The sequence below is a fragment of the Leguminivora glycinivorella genome, chromosome 5, assembly GCF_023078275.1.
Source record: "Leguminivora glycinivorella isolate SPB_JAAS2020 chromosome 5, LegGlyc_1.1, whole genome shotgun sequence".
Classification (NCBI taxonomy): domain Eukaryota; kingdom Metazoa; phylum Arthropoda; class Insecta; order Lepidoptera; family Tortricidae; genus Leguminivora; species Leguminivora glycinivorella.
The window spans coordinates 9,153,523-9,174,479 of NC_062975.1; the positions used below are offsets into that span (position 1 = coordinate 9,153,523).

Below are 20,957 nucleotides of genomic sequence, written 5' to 3' on the forward strand. Positions count from 1 at the left end.
TATAACATATAAATTACCCCATAGATGATGTGAAAAGTCCTCGTCATAAATATCTCATTTTGCTCCCTTGTTACACAATCTACTATTGCGCGTATGAGAGTAATATATTTATAATGATTTTTTGTGTCTTCAATACTGACTAATGTGGTGTCATGACGTGGTATTGTTATACTAAAACCTACTTACAGTTAATAGTACCTATTAGATTTACAACAACTTACATTGTACGAAGTCGATTATAGTAACGTTGTACAACCCTGCGTGACCTTGCGCAGTAGTAACGACCGCGCCGCCGCTGCCGGAGATTAACTACTGATATATCCTTATACTGTGTCTTTAGGCTCGTGCGGAATAGAACCGTGTAGTTCAGTAGGTAATCTTTTACATTGTATAGTCAGTGTTATTTAATGGTGTCATTGTACTGTGGATTTAACTATAATATCACTTTATTCAATAACAAGCATTAAGAGCATTTCTCGATTATACACACTCTACACTCTACAGTTTCATCATTGACTTTTGAAACTAGAACATGAGATGATTTTTTTGGAAACACATTGTAATCAATATCTGTGGTACAATTTAGTGGTATTTTTGTTTTTCGTGGCGCTAGAGGCGCTAAAGCACTAGTAAAATAAGTCCGCCAAATTATTGAACAATTAGCCAAAAAAGCTAAATTGTCCGACACAGATTATAAATCACATTAAGAAATAATCTATGGAATCACACATTACTTTGCGGAAATCCATGATAATCAAAACCAAGAAGATTACTTCGCGGAATAGGAACACTTAATTTACGGATTAGAAAAGTAATTTATATTTTTTTATTTTTTTTTATACTACGTCGGTGGCAAACAAGCATACGGTCCGCCTGATGGAAAGCGGTCACCGTAACCTATGAACGCATGCAACGCAAACAGTGTCACATGCGCGTTGCCACCCCATTAGAAACTTGTACATTCCCTTTTGCTGTGTTAAGTACACAGCAAAAAGGAGTGTAATTTTCTTGATTTTGACAATTCAGATTTCCCAATTTCGTTACTGTAGGGAATGTTACGGCAAAGTTTTGCGCTAGAGTTCAACACATTAACGCACATGCACAATAAACCATTGAGTAGCTACGTTATACGTTAGTTCGTATGCATTAACCAATTTTTTTGAAAAGTTATATCTATGATATAGATACAGCAAGGCAATTTGTTTACAGAGGGTCTGTGGCCTGTTGCAACTAAGTTTGACGTGTTGCTTCTCTGTCACACTTACGTGCAAATTCACAAGTGCGACAAATGTGTCAAATAAGGTTCGCGGCAGGCCCTCCTCAATGAATGCTTTTGATACGTATCTTTAATTCTTTATCTAGGTAATCATCGAAAAAACCATCATTTTCATACAAATATTGTAAAAACACCAAACAGAAAATGTGTCAAATCGAGAAACGAGAACAAGAAGCAAGATTTACGCGTGTAGCGACCATCATGATGCAGAAATTTAACGTTTTTGGTGAGTAATTTACGTTCATTTGCCATAATTTGTTAGTTACTAAAAATACCGGGATCCCGGTATTACTAAATTAAATACCGGTATTGAAATGTGCCCAAAAACAGGCGGGATCCCGGGATCCCGGTATTGGAAGCCCTACATTGGACATATGCGGCGCGGAAAATTGCCTCGCGACGTCACAGTATAATAAAGAGTACTATCGTACAGTATGGCCACTCCCGCTCCCCGCTGAAAACGCTGCCCACCCCCTCTCGGTTACCACACAGTTAAAAACGACAACAGTCAACCTGTCATATCTCACTCATATAAGCATGGTACGCGTTCACCTACACGAGCTTAGACTGTGTGCTAAGAACGCGCCTCTTTCATATATTGGGTTGGCACAAAAGTAATGAGACACTTGGTTTACGTTATATATTTTTTATTATTATTACAATACAAAAAGCTTAGTCGATGATGTAATCACCATTAGCATCTATGACTTCTTGCCAACGATCCGGCAAAGTTTGGATGCCTATCGCCCAGAACTCTGATAGCTGTGCCTCGAAAAAGTTGTTCAACTCCACCTGTACATCATGGAAATCATTGAATTGTTTACCCCGCAAATGTCGTTTCAGGGCTCTAAACAAATGAAAGTCTGATGGTGCGAGGTCTGGAGAATAAGTTGGGTGGGGTATCGTCTCCCAGCCCAAGTTCTGCAGCTGTTGGCGAACGGTAGATGCGACATGAGGTCGAGCGTTATCATGTTGTAAAATTACAGTGGCTCGTCTTCGTTGTTTTTTCTTGATAGCAGAAGATAGTTCGGTGAGCTGTGTTGAATATTTGTTAGCGTTTACAGTTTCATTGTGTAATAGTTCATGAAACAGCATGCCTTGCGAGTCCCAGAAACAACAAAGCAAAACTTTTAAGCGGTTCTTTTGACTCAGCTTCGGTTGAGTTGGTGGCGTTTCTTCTCGAGGCAGCCAAAAAGCACGACGTGTATCGTTCTCATAATAAATCCATGATTCATCTCCCGTAACCAGATCAGTCAAAAACACTTTACGTCGGGGTCGCAGCAAAAGTGATTGACAGATGGCGACACGGACTGCACGACTGGCGTCGGTAAGGATGTGCGGTACCCATCGAGCCAAAACTTTCGATACCCAAGCTCATGCAGATAGTATTCCACAGCGTGGTGACTGCAGTTAAGTGCTTCCGCTAATTCACGAGTAGTAGCATCAGGATTCGACTGTAGTTCGCGGCGTAAATCGTCATCATTGAATGCAGGTGGTCGCCCTGAGCGTGACTGACTTTCAAGGCTCCTGTCTCCTGATTTAAAACGGTCAAACCATCTGGACACCGTGGCATGGCTTGTACTTCCAGCGCCCAATGCAGTGTTGATATTGTCAGCCGCAGCCCGCGCACTGTGGCCTAACAAGTACTCGTATAAGTAAAGTGTTCGAACTTGTCGCTCGTCCATTTTATTTCAATCTAACTAAACCAATCACGAGGGCGGCTTTATATACCCTCACATTAGAAGTACCTAGAATGTTCTACAACATATTAGAATATTATCGAAAACAATTAACTTAAGAAAGGAAATGTATAGAGTTTTGTAGAGTGTGTCATTACTTTTGTGCCAACCCAATATTTGATCGCCATTGTCCGAGGTGTAGCGACGTCTACCGAGAAACCAAAATGTTCCGAAAAACAACCAAATCAAAATCATATATAGTCCTTCAGAATACCTTAAAAACATGCTGTCGCATCAATCATGTGAAAAGGTTCTGTTACATTTCATTCTGATCCCCAATAGATGGATAAATTGAAGGTGCTAGGGGCCGTGATTGACGTACGCCTAGATGGACTGATCGAAATTACAAGGGTTCCCTTTATAGGAGCAATTAACTTGCGAAGGGTTTTAAACATTTAATTGGCGACGTCAGCTATCAAGAAGTAATTTATGATAGCTAACATCGTCAAGTAAAATATTAAAGGTCAATAATTAGATTAATGAGCCGTTTTTAAGACAAGGACACTGTATATTGCATACGATTGATTGTTCCAATTTATCCAAAATCGTTTTTTAGATCCGGTTATCCGTTTAAAGAAGACACTGAAATAGGATTTCACCTTCGCTTTTACAGTGTATTTTGCGTAGATTTTGCTCTATTCATAGTAGGCACGGGCGTTCTTTGTCGTACCAAGTGGCCGTAGAGTAAAATACTATCTAAATGTCCTATAGGTCCGCTGCTAAAAGATGTTAGTAAGCTCGGCGCTATTCCCTAGACAGAAATACCTTTTATTTGTATAACCATCAAGGAGCATAGGTACATCTTCGCAGAGGGAGGCCAAGATCCACTTCGAGTTGTCGCGCCACAGGAGTATAAGTAGGTACCTACCAGTGGTGTGGCGTGAAAATTTTCGTTGGTAAAGCCGGAGGGGTTTTCGGAAGCTGTTTTATATGTACTTCTACAGATACTAGAGATTTTAGGGAAGCCGTTGGGAATCGAGTTGTATCGACGCTACGCTGGTACCTACCTCTCTTTGTCAGTCTAAACTGCGCAGACAGAGCTAAATCATCTATGAAATATTTTTCCCCGTGCTAAATCCCCTAATTTATGGACATAAGTCATTTGTTAGTAAACATCAAATGTATAATAATAATGTATAATGCTTACTGGATGTAAAGCAAAGTTCAAGTCATCATTAGGCTTATCACATTGACCTAGTAAAAACAATCCAGTTTCTCTACGCTAAAGATAACTGTGTACATATCTAAACGGCAAACCGAACAGGAACAAAAGCTCGAGATAAAAATGAACTCCAACAACTACTTATCAACTTGATATAACTATAAAAACTTTCTCCGTAATGCGAACAAATTCCTTACAGTTCCATAAAATTGATTACCAGCGGAATGCGAAAAGTTTTTTAAGAAATAATTTATCTTCTAAGAATGAAATAGGTGACCGTGCGGCGCCCGAAGAAAAGATAGCACCCGTGGAATCGATCCGACTTTTCAATACACGATTTAAAAGAGTTAGGAAGATTGGTCTCTTTATTTAATCTACAAAGTAGACATTTTAAAGGGATTTTAGATTCGGTTACAGCAATTAAAGTAGTACTTAAGCAAGTCAAGTTGATTATTAGAAGTAATTTTGTGTGATATTGAGTAACATTATGTACAACAAAACTTTAAGTAGCAGACATAAAACGATATCCATGAAACGAGTCTCTTTAAGCTCTGTGTAATACACATCATAGAAAAAAAAGTAGAAATACTCATGAACACACACCACACACTAAAGCGGCATTAAGTTAAGCTAGACACCTAAACTCATAAATCTATGTAAATTTGTAGCTGTTGTATAGCCAGCCAGTCACCCATATGATATTATTAATAAAATATTAATGACTTTGGAGTCAAGGTTGAAAGTAATTATTACTTTGTCCCGTGGCTTTTAGAATTACTCTTTGAACGTATAGAAGCGGTCCTAATGAGGAAATAAATCACGTTTCTCACTAAACCATACATTACATTTTTCATTTTACGTATGCTTAGGTAATCGTATTTCCAAAACACTGCCTCCGTTTTATTGTTATTTATTACGCGAATGTTTGGCGAAGGAAATGTAAACTAGCGCAGGCTAATCTCTAACCGCGTAAATTTAGAGCGCAATATTAAAGTTAGCGCCAAAATCTGCATATTTTACAATTCCACTCTCCAAAAATGTTTTCATGAAGCGAAAAACTAATTAAATCATAAAAAACGGTCTAACAATGCCAATTGTTTTGTTTGTCAAGAAGTTTTAGAGTTGAGACAAATTAATCGGCCTCAAAATGAAAACAGAAGTACAATTTTATTGTATGGTACGGGCTGACGAGTTTGCAAATTGACGGAAATTTTCAGCGCGATTCGATTACAGTCTACCAAAGTTCAATACATCACGGTGACACAACTATAAAGAGTTTAGTTCGAAAGATATCGGTATTATTTGGTTGGAAAGAATGGAAAGACAACGCTTTCTTGAGGGTGACAAGGAAGGGCCAACTTAATATAAGTTTGCTCGTTCTCTACACCTCGTCTCGCCCGGTTCGGAAACCCGCATAATAATGCTCCGTTAACATCAAACTCCAATAATGTGCGGATCACGCCTCCAAAGCCGTGTACACACCCGAGTTACCGATCTAATTTACGCATGCGGAAAGAGCTTTGTGATGATTTGTGCGGGACCAGTTCGCGTTCGTTAACTCGTTGAGTGTGCGTGTGCGTGCACATATGCATGTGCCCAAAGCCTGATATCTACCTACCTACGTCTGTTACGTGTACTACCCGAAGTGGCTAATTAGCGGACAACCGACAATGCATCTTGATTACTGTCGATACAGAAAAAGTGCCTGTGATTTAGTACTTACATACCAACCATGTGTAATTTTCTGAATTACCCTTTAATCGAAGTAAGCCTTAATGCACTATAAACATGCTATAGATGTAGCTTAAAATCCTTTTTCATCATATTTTTTCAGAAACTTTGTATTTGTCATGCTGTGATAGTTTAGTCAATATCAGAATTTTTTGTATTGTGACTGACTAAAATAGCATAACAGGTTCGCGCGCTCACGATGATGAAGGATTATGCACTACATCTGTACACTTGTACAGAGGGTTACGGCGTAGCGTTTCGTAGCAACGCTGCGCCATCGAAGTACCTATTTATTACATTCTGTTTTTGAATCAGGTCATGCGTTGAACGGAATTGAAACTTCAGCGAAACTGGTATACATTTAATAACTAGAATTTAGCTTATCTTATACGACACTAGTCGCAATACCTAGAAACTGTTTGCAGCAACTTTGCTTGAATATAATTATAGTGACTTCCTAGAGTCAGATGGTAGCACTATACCTTAATTATCGCTTCAGCCGTGGCTTTGGATTATACATTTTAATATCTAGAAAATTTGTATATTATTATACAAATACATTCCTTTTCTCGTAAATCGTAATGTGTAATGTGATATTTATACCAATAATGATCTGGTTCTCATAAAATAAGCTTATCACCGTTAGCTTAATACTCGTACTGATCAAACATTGAATTTGAAACGAAATTAATGACACAATCATTGAGAATATTCTCACGCTTAAGCAAGATAACAGTTTGTAAGTGTAATTGTTTTATAATTTTATTAGACAAAGGGATGCGGTGTTGCGGGACCGGGGACACCGAGCGGGGAGCGAGTAGCGTCATTAGGGCACGAGCGAAGACCGCGGCTCCCGCATATTTGGTCAAGATTAATTGCCCCAAAACATCATCTGTCAACCCCGGCGACATTCCGACGACATTTTGTTTGCCATACAAATAGTGCTCCATGTCCGCCCTAAGCACCGAATACATACGTGTTATTTCCTTGTCGGACGTCTCTCCACTTTAATAGATAACATGCTTACAAAATGCACATTAGGTATACGTGTTTTCAGAATAGTTGCAATATTTATTTGTACTAGGAAACTGTTCGGGATAAAACAAGGCGCGCCGCTTCATAATTTATTTGCTGAATATCTTACCTGGTTGTTTCATTTGCTGAATGCCGGGTGCAGGGCGAACTACAATCGAGCTCTAATTGTGATTCCACTAATTTGCATCGGGCGCTGGCTTACCGTGTGCCTGCCGCTTGCTGCCAGCCGTGTCTTTCGCGCGGACCTTGTCATTGTATCTTTTATTGCACTAGAAAGCGTAACTAATTGTTAATTACTTCATTACTGTCACCCGCATGTACCGCGCACATTTGATTCAATATTGTAGAATGTACAGACGAGGGATTTGATTTCAGAGACTCTACGAGACTTGTCACAGTGACAACAATCATATTATTTATAAACACTGTGAGGATACTTCAGTCAATACATTAGGATTGTGATAAGTGACACATGTATCAAATTCCTTGACCACACGGTCGGGTTCATGAACATGCCTACAAACTAACGTGACAAAAATATTTTTACAAATCTCTATGACAATGACAATAGGAATAAATGGGGATGGTGCGAGTCGGCAGCATGCGAATGTGGGAAATCAGAGCAAACAGTACGCCATATGGTGTTAGAAAGCCCCAATACCATATTCGATTCGGCAATTTTGAAGAGCTCAAAACCCTGAATGGGAAAGCCGTGGAACACGTGGCTTAATTTTTAATTCTATAATGCAGTGACATGTAAGCGCTGGTGGCCTAGCGGTAAACGCGTGCGACTTTCGATCCGGAGGTCACGGGTTCGAAGTTTCGAACCCCGGCTAGTACCAATGAGTTTTTCGGAACTTATGTGCGAAATGTCATTTGATATTTGCCAGTCGCTTTTCGGTGAAGGAAAACATCGTGAAGAAACCGGACTAATTGCAATAAGGTCTAGTTTACCCTTCGGGTTGGAAGGTCAGATGGCAGTCGCTTTCGTAAAACTAGTGCCTACGCCAAATCTTGGGATTAGTTGTCAAAGCGGACCCTATAGGCTCCCATGAGCCGTGGCAAATGCCGGGATAACGCAAGGAGGATGATGATGAATGCAGTGACATGTAAATAATCTTTGCCATACGATAAATAAATAAAAATAATGACAATTTAGGTCATATGTATACATATTTGGAACGTTGGTTTGTAATACAGATGTTTGTGAACTCGAAGGTACAATGTCAATTTCGACTCGAGTACCTACTACTACAATTACCGAAATTTCAGTCAAACCGATAGTACAATCAAACCGTTGCCCACTCTCACGAGCAATATAACGTGTAGTACAAAGGCAGTTTCAGCAAACAGGTAATTCAAATTAGCGCACAACATGAGTTATAGGAGCCAATGAGCAATATCATAATTCATAATTCATAATTCATAATTCATAATTCTTTATTTGCGATAGATATAGTGTTTACAGATCTTAGTCAAACATATAGTTTCATATATCTAGACTTAAATAAGTCATGCAAATTTTACATTTTTTAGCTTACTTGCTAATACTAACTACTTAACTAAAGCTACTTACTTACATTATTAAAATATTCGGTGGTGCTATAAAAACATTTCTGGACTAGCCAACTAAATAGTTGTCCCCTAAATTTTTTGACTGGCAGATTTCTTAACGGCTCTGGTAAATGATTAAATATCTTAATACACATCGCATAACAATTTTTACCCTTCATTGCAGTGTGCATTTTTGGAAGGACAAGTTGATCTGGATAACGTGTGTTAATTTTTGTAACCTCTCTTTTCTTTTGAAATAATTCATTATGCTGTTTAACAAAAATACACACTTCATAAATGTACATTGAATGTACTGTTAGTAATTTTAAGCTAACAAAGTATTCTTTGCAGGATGTTGGTATGTTGATGTTGGCTATTGCTCTTACACATTGCTTTTGCGCTAGGAAAGCACGATGAATATGCACAGAATTTCCCCATATCAATATCCCGTATCGCAAGTTCGACGCTACCAAACCGTGATATGCTTTTAAGGCGGTTTTTGTATCCGCTATTCTCGTTAGTCGCCATAGGACATATGCAAACCGATTAATTTTAGAACAAATCTTGTCAACGTGCTGTTTCCAACTACAATGATCATCCAACACGAAACCAAGAAAAGTAGTACTCTCACATTCTTTTAAATTATGACCATTATATGAGACATTAAGATTAATCTTTTTCCCCCTTTGGTTGATAAGTTGCATATATTTAGTTTTGTCTAGGTTTACTTGCAAATTATTTGCTTTAAGCCATAGTATTATATCACTGATGGTATTATTAATTGAGTCATTGTAGTTCGAGTTATTATTGTCAGGTATGACCACCGATATATCATCAGCAAATAGTGTGCAATTATAATTGCTAATTAATGGCAAATCATTGACGTAAAGTAAGAAAAGAAGAGGCCCCAAAATTGTCCCTTGTGGAACTCCTACTCTATTGTGTTTCGTTTCTGATTGGAATTTCTCTTCTATATTTTCGCAGTTGACACTTGTAATTTCAACCATTTGACGTCGATTACTGAGATAGCTTCTAAGCCATTTCTGAACTACACCTCTTAAACCATACACTTCACATTTTTTTAGAAGGAGGTCGTGAGAAACATGGTCAAAAGCTTGGCTCATGTCGAAAAAATTGATACTGTTTTGTTTCCTTCATCTACATTATTAATTATATTGTTCACGACGTTAAAAGCAGCTAGTGTGGTGGATTTTCCTTTTTGGAAACCGTGCTGTTGGGTACTTAATACTTCGTATTTATTTACAAAACTCATTAATCTTTTGTGCATGGCTTTTTCTAAGACTTTGGCGAGGATTGGGATGAGTGTAATGGGTCTGTAATTTTCTACTTTTACTTTGTCCCCTTTCTTGTAGATAGGCTTGACGATAGATAATTTTAGTTTATCAGGGAAAGTGCCTTGCTCAAATGTCAAGTTTATCAGATAAGATAACACAGGGGCTATTAAATCACCTGTCAATTTCAGTACATCAGTTGGAATATCATCATACCCAACAGATCGGGTATTATTCAGATTTTTTATTAAGTCCGACACTTCCTTTGAGCTTGTGGGCGATAAAAACATATTTGCATAGTTACTATTAAGATGGTAGTTATATTGCAGAAAAAGAGAGTCAAATTCGTTATTATTAGTGTTAGTGTTGTTGATAAAGAAATTGTTAAACGCGTTTGCTATATTCTTGGGTCCCTCGATCAAAGTATCATTAACAATTATTTTATTCATATTATTCGTTCTATTATTTACTTTCCCCATATCCCTATTAATGATGTTCCAACTGGTTTTAGCCACATTTTTAGAACTACAGACAGATGTTTTATTATCTATTCGTCTGGATTCGTTTATGCATTTTTTAAGAAGTTTATTATATCTATTATAGTTTATTTTATCTTGGGGCGTCTTATTTTTGTAATATAAGTATCTTAATCTCCGTTTTGTTTTAAATGCATTCCTTATGCCTTTTGTTATCCATTTCGTATTATTAACAGAATGCCTGACTTTAGCTACGGAAATCGGGAAGCATAAATTGAAAAGCAAGGTATAAATCTCATAAAACTTATTAAATGCACTATTGGCATTTTCTTCCATGTAAACCTCTGTCCATGACAAGCTTTCCACGCAATGGCAAAACTTTTCTAAATTATCACGATTGAAATCTCTTCTCTTTATATATTTATAGGAAGGGGGAATATACTTTTCGCGTACTGGTATTCTAAGTAGCTGACCAGTATCATGATCTGATAAGCCTAATGGAAGAACCTCCGCTGTAGCATGTGGTATATTGGATATTATCTGATCAATACAAGTATTTAATCTTGTGGGTTTTGTAATATGAATATGAAAATTATGATTTTGAACAATTCTCTGGAATTCATGAAGAGATGGTGTTGGTCGTAACAAGTCAATATTGAAGTCCCCTGCAATAATGACGTTAACAGATTTTTTTGATTATGTGTAACAGACTATCTAGCTTTGCCAGAAATGTTTCAGTGTTATAATTGGGGATTCTATAAACACAGATAATTATACAATTAAGATCCAATATTTTAACTCCACAGACTTCAAAATTATATTCAGTTTTAAGATCATTTAAAAAAGTAATAGGTTTTATTTCTAAATACTCTCTAGCCAATATACAAGTTCCACCTCTTTTTTTGTTTCTCGAAAAAGAGTCTGCAAGTTTAAAGCCATTAATGTTTACATTTCCTTCTTCTCCTAGCTTTACAAAAGTCTCCGAAAGACAAATTAAATCAATATATTTCCCATGATTTTCTAAATCGTTAAGTGTTATTTCTAATAAATCTCTTTTGCTCAGTAAACCTGCGATATTTTGGTGTAACATTAAAAAGTTATGGAATTTCTCTGCAGCACTAGTTACTACATCGTTGTTCACGAAAAAAATCCTCTTCAGTTTGAGTACTCGTTGTGGCAAAGTGCTCATGTGTTACATTTAATGGTGAGCTACAATGTAATGTATTTTGATCATCGTTACATGTATTGTTATTAAAATCATCAATTTCAGATATGTAACGTTTCAGATCCCTGAATATTGTTCGCAGAGCACTATTATTTATAAAACCCGATGCTCTATCAAACATTTTACTCGAATATGACAAATATTTGTTACTATCTAGAATGTAGGCAAAATTATATTTGCACGCTTCACTATACAACATTCTGTTAAAAGATTCAACACGGTTATTAAACAGTGTCCCAAATTTGTGCAGTTTGAAATTTGGTAAACAAATAATTATATTAGTGTGCTTAATTTGTTCTAGTTTTAACCTCAAATAATTAATAATTTTGTAGTAATTCACCGTGTCCTTAAAGTCTGCAGCACCAATTAAAATCACACAATAGTCCAGCATCGTAAAATCTTCAATTTTGGATTCCACTTCATGCAGCAGATGGCATATTCCAGCGTCTGTTTTTATGTAGTGGCAGATATCATCTGACTCGAAAGTTTGTTCCATTGTTTGCAAAATTTTGTTTTTGGCATTACTGCTAATAAAGCATATTTTTCGCTTTCCTTTAATATTATGATTTTCAGTTTCTGTAGTATCCTCATTGTCTTTAATTTCAGTAATACTTGTGTTAGTGCTACTAGTACTTGTATTTTTTTCATGTGAGCCAGAGAATGCATCAGCTGTTTCCGGAAAGTCAAACGGTACAGTTGTTATTTGTAATGATATGTCCTCGTATTGGGTGCATGCCGGCGAGAGGATAGGCGTGTCATCATCACTGTCCAGCACTTCTGATCTTTTAATTTGTAGTAGTTCTTTCTTTAGAGGAGTGAGTCTTCGCAACGGTACTTTATCTGTAAGTATTTTTTTATAGATATCAGTTTTTTTCTGCTGCTCTTCTAATGCTCTTTGCAGTTTAACTATTTGTGTATTAAGATTGTCGACTTCCTCATTTGCGCTAGCTAGCTGAGTAGTCAAAGAGCTAACTTGTGACTTTAATTCATAGATCTCTAAGGATTCTGATCCAGTTATATTTGGAAGGCTGTGTGAGCTAATGTCAAGATCTGTATCTCCTTGAGACTCTAATGCTGACTCTGGATCTGATAGAACTTCAGTTTCTTGGGATTTTGGCAATGGTTTTCGCATTGTAATTTTCTGATGATCAGGGGTTTCATAGATAGGTATGTGTGTTCCAGGGGGTTCACTTGTGGTCACCATGGAGTTGTCAGGCGTTGAATTCAGATTTAATGCGTGATCCTTTTTTCCTTCATCCATCTTAACTGGCGCATTTTTAACTGCCTTTACTGTTCTGGTTTCTCTTTGTTGTGTGCATTTCGGAGTGGTTTTAGTACAGTTTTTGCACTTCCATGATTTTCGATTTGAATTTGGTATTAGATCGTATCTCCTGTCATTTGCCGTGCAATTAATGTGAAATGCTGATTTACAGCTTTCGCAGCATAAATAATGTTTATCTTTAATATCAATTTTGCATTTTTTACAAAGGATTATTTTTGAGTTCACTTTCGACATTCTGTCTTTGGGAATCGTAAATCGGAACGTTTTTCTGATGGTTTGACGTTTGTTATTTTTAGTCTTGCAACACTCTTCGTCTTGTCACGATGTCAAGTTGTGTGACAGATCTAATGAGATAAGATGACAGATGACAGTTTATTGTATCAGTTGTTAACCTAACCGTAAATTTCTTCTAAAATTGCCAAATAAACGGGTTTTTTTGGGACTTTCAAATAATGTTTAGTGAGCAACGGTTAATTGTGTCTCTTACCAATGTGTTTATTTCTTATTCTGCACTGTTCTTCGTGGTTTTTCGAGGAAGATAACCTAGCTCAGGTTAGACCGTTTGTTTTCACACACTTAATTAATGTTTAAAGCAGTTGTTTTCCATAGTTTTGAATTAATATTATGTAGAGCTCTTTGAATAGCTGTTTACTTGGCCAGAGTTGCCAGCGCCGGGCCGCGGCCGCGTGATAATCCTCCCGACCATTAGGCCCGGCCACTCGCTCGCAAATCGTCCGCATATTTTGGCCAAGATTAATTGTTCTCGAATATCATCTATCACAGTGAGCTCTCTCGTGACGGTCGTCAGCATTGCGCGCGACGTTTTATTTGAAGCACAATGGTCCTCGTTCAAAAGCCCTGAAGGTTGAGGAAGGTAATTAAATTTTTGTTCAGAAAGATAGCTCCGTTTAAAACAACTGTTATTATTCAAACTTAAGGAGCGACACATTTTCTTGGCGCCTTTGTATGATAACAGGGATGGTTGGAATAATTGGTTAATTAGTAGCCGGTGGAGGCATGCTTGTAGTGCCCGTTTTGCGAGCGAGAAGGAGAACAAGCGACAAGCATTATTGAGGCTAACATAACCGCACTGTACCGAAAACTAAGCAGACATTACAGAGCACGATTCTCTATGGATATACGCCATTGCAGTAAAATTTTACGTAAAACAATGAAAGTTACACAATTAAGAAAATGGACAATTCCAGCCATCACAACCATAATTATGCGAAATAGAAGAGAGGCACGTTCCATCAAGACATTTACATAATCCATTAATTAACCATTTAAACATTTTAAGTCCCAATTTAGATAGATGAAATTAAAACGATTAGAGTCTCGCTGAAAAGATATATCTCTAGTTAAAAATCTCCGGTGTCGAGTTTATTGCGGAACGGACAAGTACAAATCGAGTCAATCTTTTTTTGTCAGAGACGAAACACCGGAACGCGTCTGCATTTCACCGTTTTCAATGTGTAAAGTTCGAATATCAATCAAGTCGACCTTTTTTCAATAACGCTACCACAGGGATCTCATCCGAAGCAATTTTTCGAGTAATTTCTCCCTTAGATCGGGAGTGTCCATTGGCTTTTACTGACATTGAGTTTATTTCCGCCGGTCGGAACAATTTATCAGCGGAAGCTATTTCCTAAGGATCCACGGCCCGCGGCGGCTATCATCATGTAGCCGATACTTTTTGTTACCTGTTCATTATTATCGTGTCAATACAGTACAATAGATTTACTACGTGTTCTCCTGACCTTCTTCATTGTGTCTAAAAATATAAGTCATGGCTTATATTTTCTACTGTTGGTCATATTATTATATGCCCATAATATTTTGTTTCACCTAATAACTGTAAAAGCTTCGAGTACTAGATAGGAACTGGTCAAACGATCTGCACAGCAAGGAAGAGATTGTATGCACGCAAAAGGAGTTGATTAAAGAGAGCTAGCTATGTAGCCGGCGACAATGAATATTCAGAGCATAGCGTTCATCGTACATTCGGGGTCGGAGCGTTAAAGTTTTTGTGGTCAGTTCTTGATTAGCTGAACTTTGCACTTAGTTCGGTAACCTATATTTCTATGTCTGAGAAAATAATCCATACTAATATTATAAATGGGAAAGTGTGTGTGTCTGTTTGTTTGTCCGTCTTTCCCGGCCAAACGGAGCGACTAATTGACGTGATTTTTTAAGTGGATATAGTTGAAGGGATGGAGAGTGACATAGGCTACATTTTGTCTCTTTCTAACGCGTGCGAAGCCGCAGGCAAAAGCTAGTAATGTTATATATGAATTCGTATAATCTTATAGGTACAGAACTGACTAGATACATTTGCCGGAGTTTCTGTCTACAGAGTGGGGCCTGTAACAAAGGCGAAGAATTGAACTGTAGGCTATTCTCCTTATACTGATCAACATTTGTTCAGTGACTTTTAAAAATTATGAATACTTTAAATTTTTAATTTTTCATACAAAATAAATATTAGCTTCAATGTACGCCATTATTGTTGTCATTGACGTTGTCTGTCACACTTTAGACTTAACAGAATTCGCAATACATTACCTCTTAGAAAAAACTTTCAAGGGTGATAAAAATCAAAATAAAAGTTATTTTTAAAAGTCGCCGAACAAAATGTTGATCAGTATAAGGAGAATAGCCTAGAGTTCAATTCTTCGCCTTTGTTACAGGCCCCACTCTGTATATGTCGTGATATGGACAAAAGCCTGTTTTTATTATTCCCTTAGATTCACCTCGGTTCAGTTAAAAATGTTTAATATTGGCGCTACAGCGAGATATAAAATCAAATAAAAACTACAAGAAAGACGCATAAATTAAGTAATTCATGGCCTTGGCGGCCCACGTGACGTTTCCCGTCGCATCCATAGCCTAACGAACGCAGTCAATCGATCGTTCAAAAAGAGCCAGTGTAACTGTGTCTTCAAGATCCTTAATACATTCAGGTACTCTGGGAGGGCATGTATATTAGTTTCCTTAAAGGTTGAACTCTTCTGTGGTTGGTTTCCTATTATAATGACACCAATGTGCCGTGCTAGGCGCGGCCAGGCGGTCGGGGTTGCAACTGCATTGCCGCTCATTTCTCATCTCAAACGGCGGCGCGCCTGCACGCCCCAAGGAACATTTTTTTATAATTTTCTTGAATAACGTAAGAATGGTTTATGATATGACCATTTTTATAGTCCACGCTGAATATATTCGAGTTACACAGATTTAGTAAAATCCTCACTTTTGTGGACACGTATCTCGTTTTTCTTTTTTTAGTCTTAATACTGAAAAGTTTTCTCCAAGAATAAGAATGTTGCCTAAAAATGCTACAGCCAATTTATCATACTATAGATTCAGTATTCAGATTTGTGTAAATTTAAATTATTCTAGTCTAATTTGAAATTTGATACACAATGAATGCAATGATAGTCATTTGTATTATTTATTTAAACGTAGTTTTTGAGTATGTGTTTAAATTAAGTGGCAATTAAAGAAAAAGAGTAGTAATGGTAAACATTAATAATTCCTACTTTAATATCTACAATCTAAAAAATAACGAAGAAATTGTCTCGTTACCGCAGCGTTCGTCGTAAAAGCAAAAATGAACGAACTAATTTAGCATAATAAACACGTTTTCCGCCATCAGTCATTTAAACAAAAACTAAAAAAGAGTACCATTTTCCAAAGTTAAAACAGCGACATTTAACTTCAGCACTTTATTAAGTATTTTACAGCCAACTTAAACTAACATAAACGTGATCTCTTACAAAATATTTTATTGCTGTGGTCATTAAAGTTGATTTATTACGAGATACCGCAACGAAAATGTGGGCTGCACTTTTCGCGGGTGATTTTTATGGCCGCAAAATTCGCAGTTGTTCTCAAAGCTAGGAGCAAATTCAACTGTAAATTACATCTAGTGAAAGAACGAACCTTAACGAAGGATCTTGGTTGAATAAAAATAGTACGACTTTACTGTTATGGTTTAATTACCTACTGATTGTTAGTTACGCTTATGTGTCTACTCGTAATACACCTTCAAAAAATGTGGGTCCATCGTTCAGCTGGCTAATGAAAATATTTTTGAAATGGAAAGAGTCAAATTAATAAAATAATGTGATAGAGCACTCGTGGCCGCCGGCTACCGATTAAGCAGACAGTTTAATTGGAATTAATGTTGCAGGGGTTTATTGGGAATGCCGTATGACCCAAATAATTAACACAACTGTACACTTTTTATCAGTTCTAATAAAACTGTCCGAAATTATTCGAAACTTTACCAAGTGACAAAAGATGTTTGTAAACATCATAAGACTTTTACTGTATTTGAATATATACTGTTTAAGTTAAAGGATAACGTATAAAGGAAATAAAAACGCAAAACGTATCTTACCCCTTTCGTTTGTGATACGGCATTCACGTCGGCAGAATATATTTCTCAAGCGATTTGTTATCAGGTAATTTTACGTACTAGATGCTAACTAAGTCTAGTTACCTAGTATACGTAGTCACGTATACAAGTTCTAAATATGATGTGGTATAAGTCTGTACACACGAAAATATTAAATAACAAAGAGGAAGCAACACTTATTGTCACACATTTCGTACGCGAAGTCGTGAGCGAGATCGCGGAACGCGACACGTCCGACCTCGGCAGCGGCTGGGCATATACTGGTGGCTGGCGACTCGCGGCGATAGTAGGCGGCGATATCAGACTGCTCGGCTATGGGCGGCTGTACGCTAGGGCGCTACGAGCAACGCTACGCGCTACGCTGCCTGAAAATTTATTCGCTAAGGAAAAATTAGGCGCGCTCCGGCCGCGACAGTCCATCCATTCGATGCTCGCAGTCGCCGTCGTGATACAGCTCACGATCCGACCCGATTAATACTAAGCACGCCAATAAATATTGATGCTGGCTCCTTTGTCTTGCACGGAGGATTTGTTCCCTTTTATTAATGGTACACTCACGTTCGCTTGCGCCGAGATTTTGCCTTAGCGTTTTGTTATTCGGTTTGTATATGAAATAACATACGACGAGGTTGAGTTTTTAGGGTACTATAATCAACCGGCGGTCATTCTATAAACAGCTGTGAATATATTATCGTTTCTACAGAACTCGAGCATAGCCTTCAACATTTTGAACTTGACCATTGTAAATATTGGAATAAAAATAAAACTGAAATGGGATCTTTCGGGTTAGTAAAACTGCATTCAGAATATTGCATAAAACAAAGCTGGATGTCAATGCTACAACAGTGTCTCTTTAATACCCGCCCGTCAATGTATTAGAAAGTTTGTTGTATTCAAATCCAAACTCTTCGTTTGAGGTTGGCGACTAAGTCAACTGAACGACTGTCATAACCGCTAACAGTCCGAAATCACGAAACAAAGGAGTAAAAATTGAGAAGGCAATAAAAACTTTTTCAATTTAGTTGAGACATGGATATTTAATCTGAAAAATTACGTTAAGTTCAAGAATAAATGTCAAAACTAGAAAAAAATACCTACGTCGAAAAAATAGTAGGTAAGTTTAATTTACTTAAAAGGAAACATTTGAAAAAGAAACAAAAACTACATTAAAAGATTATAGTTTATACTAAACTCGCCCGGACGGGATACAAGCCAGCATTTACAAATAGTTAAAACGAAACGTTAACATTTCTGACCTTGACAAAATAAATTTGCCTTTGAACAACGTACTGAAAGCGCAAGAGAGGTCTAATAAAACATTTTTCACTTAACGTTGAATAGCCTGAATTGGCGCTGATTCGGATGATCGGACAAATTATGAGCATGTCGAGAAGGATTTGGGCTGTGATCGCCGGGTCGCTGTACTCCGGTAATAGGTGTGACGGACGATAATCCTCTCTAATTAATGTATGGGCCTGGGTGAAGGTTCAGCCTGATATCCTTATGATCGCCAGCTTGTTTAATACCCCTGGCGTTTTGGACGGGACTCTGGCGTGGTCAGTTTTGATATGGTATCGGTAACTAAGGACTGTACATAAGTAAAACTTTAGTGTAAAATTAGTAGTTGAAAATATTGTCTTCGGTTACCGCGATAGTTACTCATGAAATAAAACTATGGAAACGGATTAAATCGCGTATAATGAATTTAAAATACATCTAAAATACATCCCGACGTTTCGAACTCTTTACAGCGTTCGTGGTCAACGGGTGACTGAGGAAAAATTAAAATGTGCAAAAGGGTAGCTTTTGCACATTTTAATTTACAAGAAATATTAACGAACCATGACCACAAATAATATAGATTTCTAAAGCAGGTTCACACACTATTAATAAAGCTAGTTATACAATATTCAAAAATTTTACCATTACTCTGTTAAAAAATAATAAACCAATTAATCTACACAAAATTGACAAAGAAACAAACTGCAAATGTCCAACACCATACAACACAAATGCCTCACAGCCTTCGTCGTGCTTGTTCCATTATCAGATGTACTACTGGATCCCAAGCCGGTGGTAAAGTAAAGCCATCCTCTCTATTAAAGTTTGGATATTTCTTGATCTCAATGGCCTCTCGCAACATTCTGGGTATATATCGCTTCTCCTTAGCGAGAACCAGAGGCTTGTCAAACTTTATAGCATGATTGACTTTATCCATGACATGTTCAGAGACTGCAGACCTTTGCCGACGGTGCTTGACATCCGCTATGTGTTCCTTCACCCGTGTGGAAATGCTTCGTTTCGTCTGTCCCACATATGACAGGCCGCACTCTCACTGGGTAGCTTTTGCACATTTTAATTTTTCCTCAGTCACCCGTTGACCACGAACGCTGTAAAGAGTTCGAAACGTCGGGATGTATTTTAAATTCATTATACGCGATTTAATCCGTTTCCATAGTTTTATTTCATTAGTAGTTGAAACGTTTTTTTTTTCTTATATCTTTATTTACATGAACATATTTACATAATTATATAAGAAACTAAGACTAAACTTAAAAGCTAGCTAATAATATCTATCAGTAGTTGAATTAGTGTTACAATGTCCGCGTACATTTACTAACAAGATCGGTTATGTCAGCCGTTTGCGAGCACACCAGAGACAGCAACGGACTTGAAAGCAGTCGCCGTGGCCGTATCGGCCGAGGAGTTATTATTATTATTAGTAGTTGCTATTTGTCAGGTTGGCAAAATTACAGGCAATTTAAAAATAGGGTTTCGGGGTTTCCTTCTACGGAATATTTTAAAAATTAACTGGTTAATAAGGCTGTGTGTTATACCTGTAGTAAAAGAAAGAATCTTAAAGCGATATCTTAAAAAACAAGAAGTCTTATGTGTGGTGTGTTTTATCACCACATGTGAATATTTCTTATGACATACAATATACAATGCCAGCAATCCACTTAACTTCATGTTTATTTAGAAAATAATACGTCACGGTAAATATCAATAATTGAAAATCTACTCGTGTCCTCATTTAGTTATTTTAATTGTCAGCCTTGTCTAATTAAAATAATAGCTTCGCTATGAAAAATAATGTCTCTAAACAATTATAACCGTATTTTCAGCAAAAATATTGTCCGTTTAATAATTAACTACTTGACTTACTTTATTTTACTAACCGAGACAAAATATTTTCTAAACAGTTAAGCGCTTCATAAAAACGTTTAGTGGAGTTAGATAGTAAATGAGTTAGTCCCTACTTCAAGTACTATCAAAAGTGTCTGCTTGTTACTAAGTCCCTTAATTACACCGTGTCCAATAAGTTTGAATACAGCACAAATAGCCAATAAAACAAAATGAACAAATAGTTACTACATTATTATTATATTTTATGAATGGCACTCTTATTTACTACATTCACAACAAATGTTTTGGAATAACTCCAGCATTAACTTGTTTACCAGCCTCAAACGCTTCTCAAACGGATCACACGCGGCACGCACCGTTTTCTTCACATTTCATCCCAAATACTCTCGATAACCTTTTTGAAATTATCTAGGTTTATGATTTTATAAAAATTTAGTCTTCAAAGCATGTATGACCATACAAAATAGTCTAATACGCCTAAACCTGGAGGCCTGGGTGGCCACTCATGTTTCGGATAAAAAACTGCCAAATTAGTCTGAAACTACGCTAGAATACCATTTGCCGAATGTGCTGGAGGTGCGTCTTGTTGGGACACATGATACTCATTCCCAAGCATCCTTT

At 37.2% G+C, this 20,957-nt stretch overlaps 1 protein-coding gene across 3 annotated transcripts in view; it reads right to left on the bottom strand.

The window, feature by feature from the left end:
- LOC125226699 (bifunctional heparan sulfate N-deacetylase/N-sulfotransferase) overlaps window positions 1-20,957 on the bottom strand; it is a 200,542-nt gene that overhangs the window by 98,199 nt on the left and 81,386 nt on the right. The window contains exon 1 of one of the 3 annotated variants that reach the window (XM_048130762.1): window positions 17,172-17,268. The exons of the other annotated variants lie outside the window; for them this stretch is intronic. The gene's annotated coding sequence lies outside the window, so the exon portion shown is untranslated. Of the gene's footprint in view, window positions 1-17,171; window positions 17,269-20,957 lie in introns of those variants that run through there. 3 annotated transcript variants of the gene reach the window in all.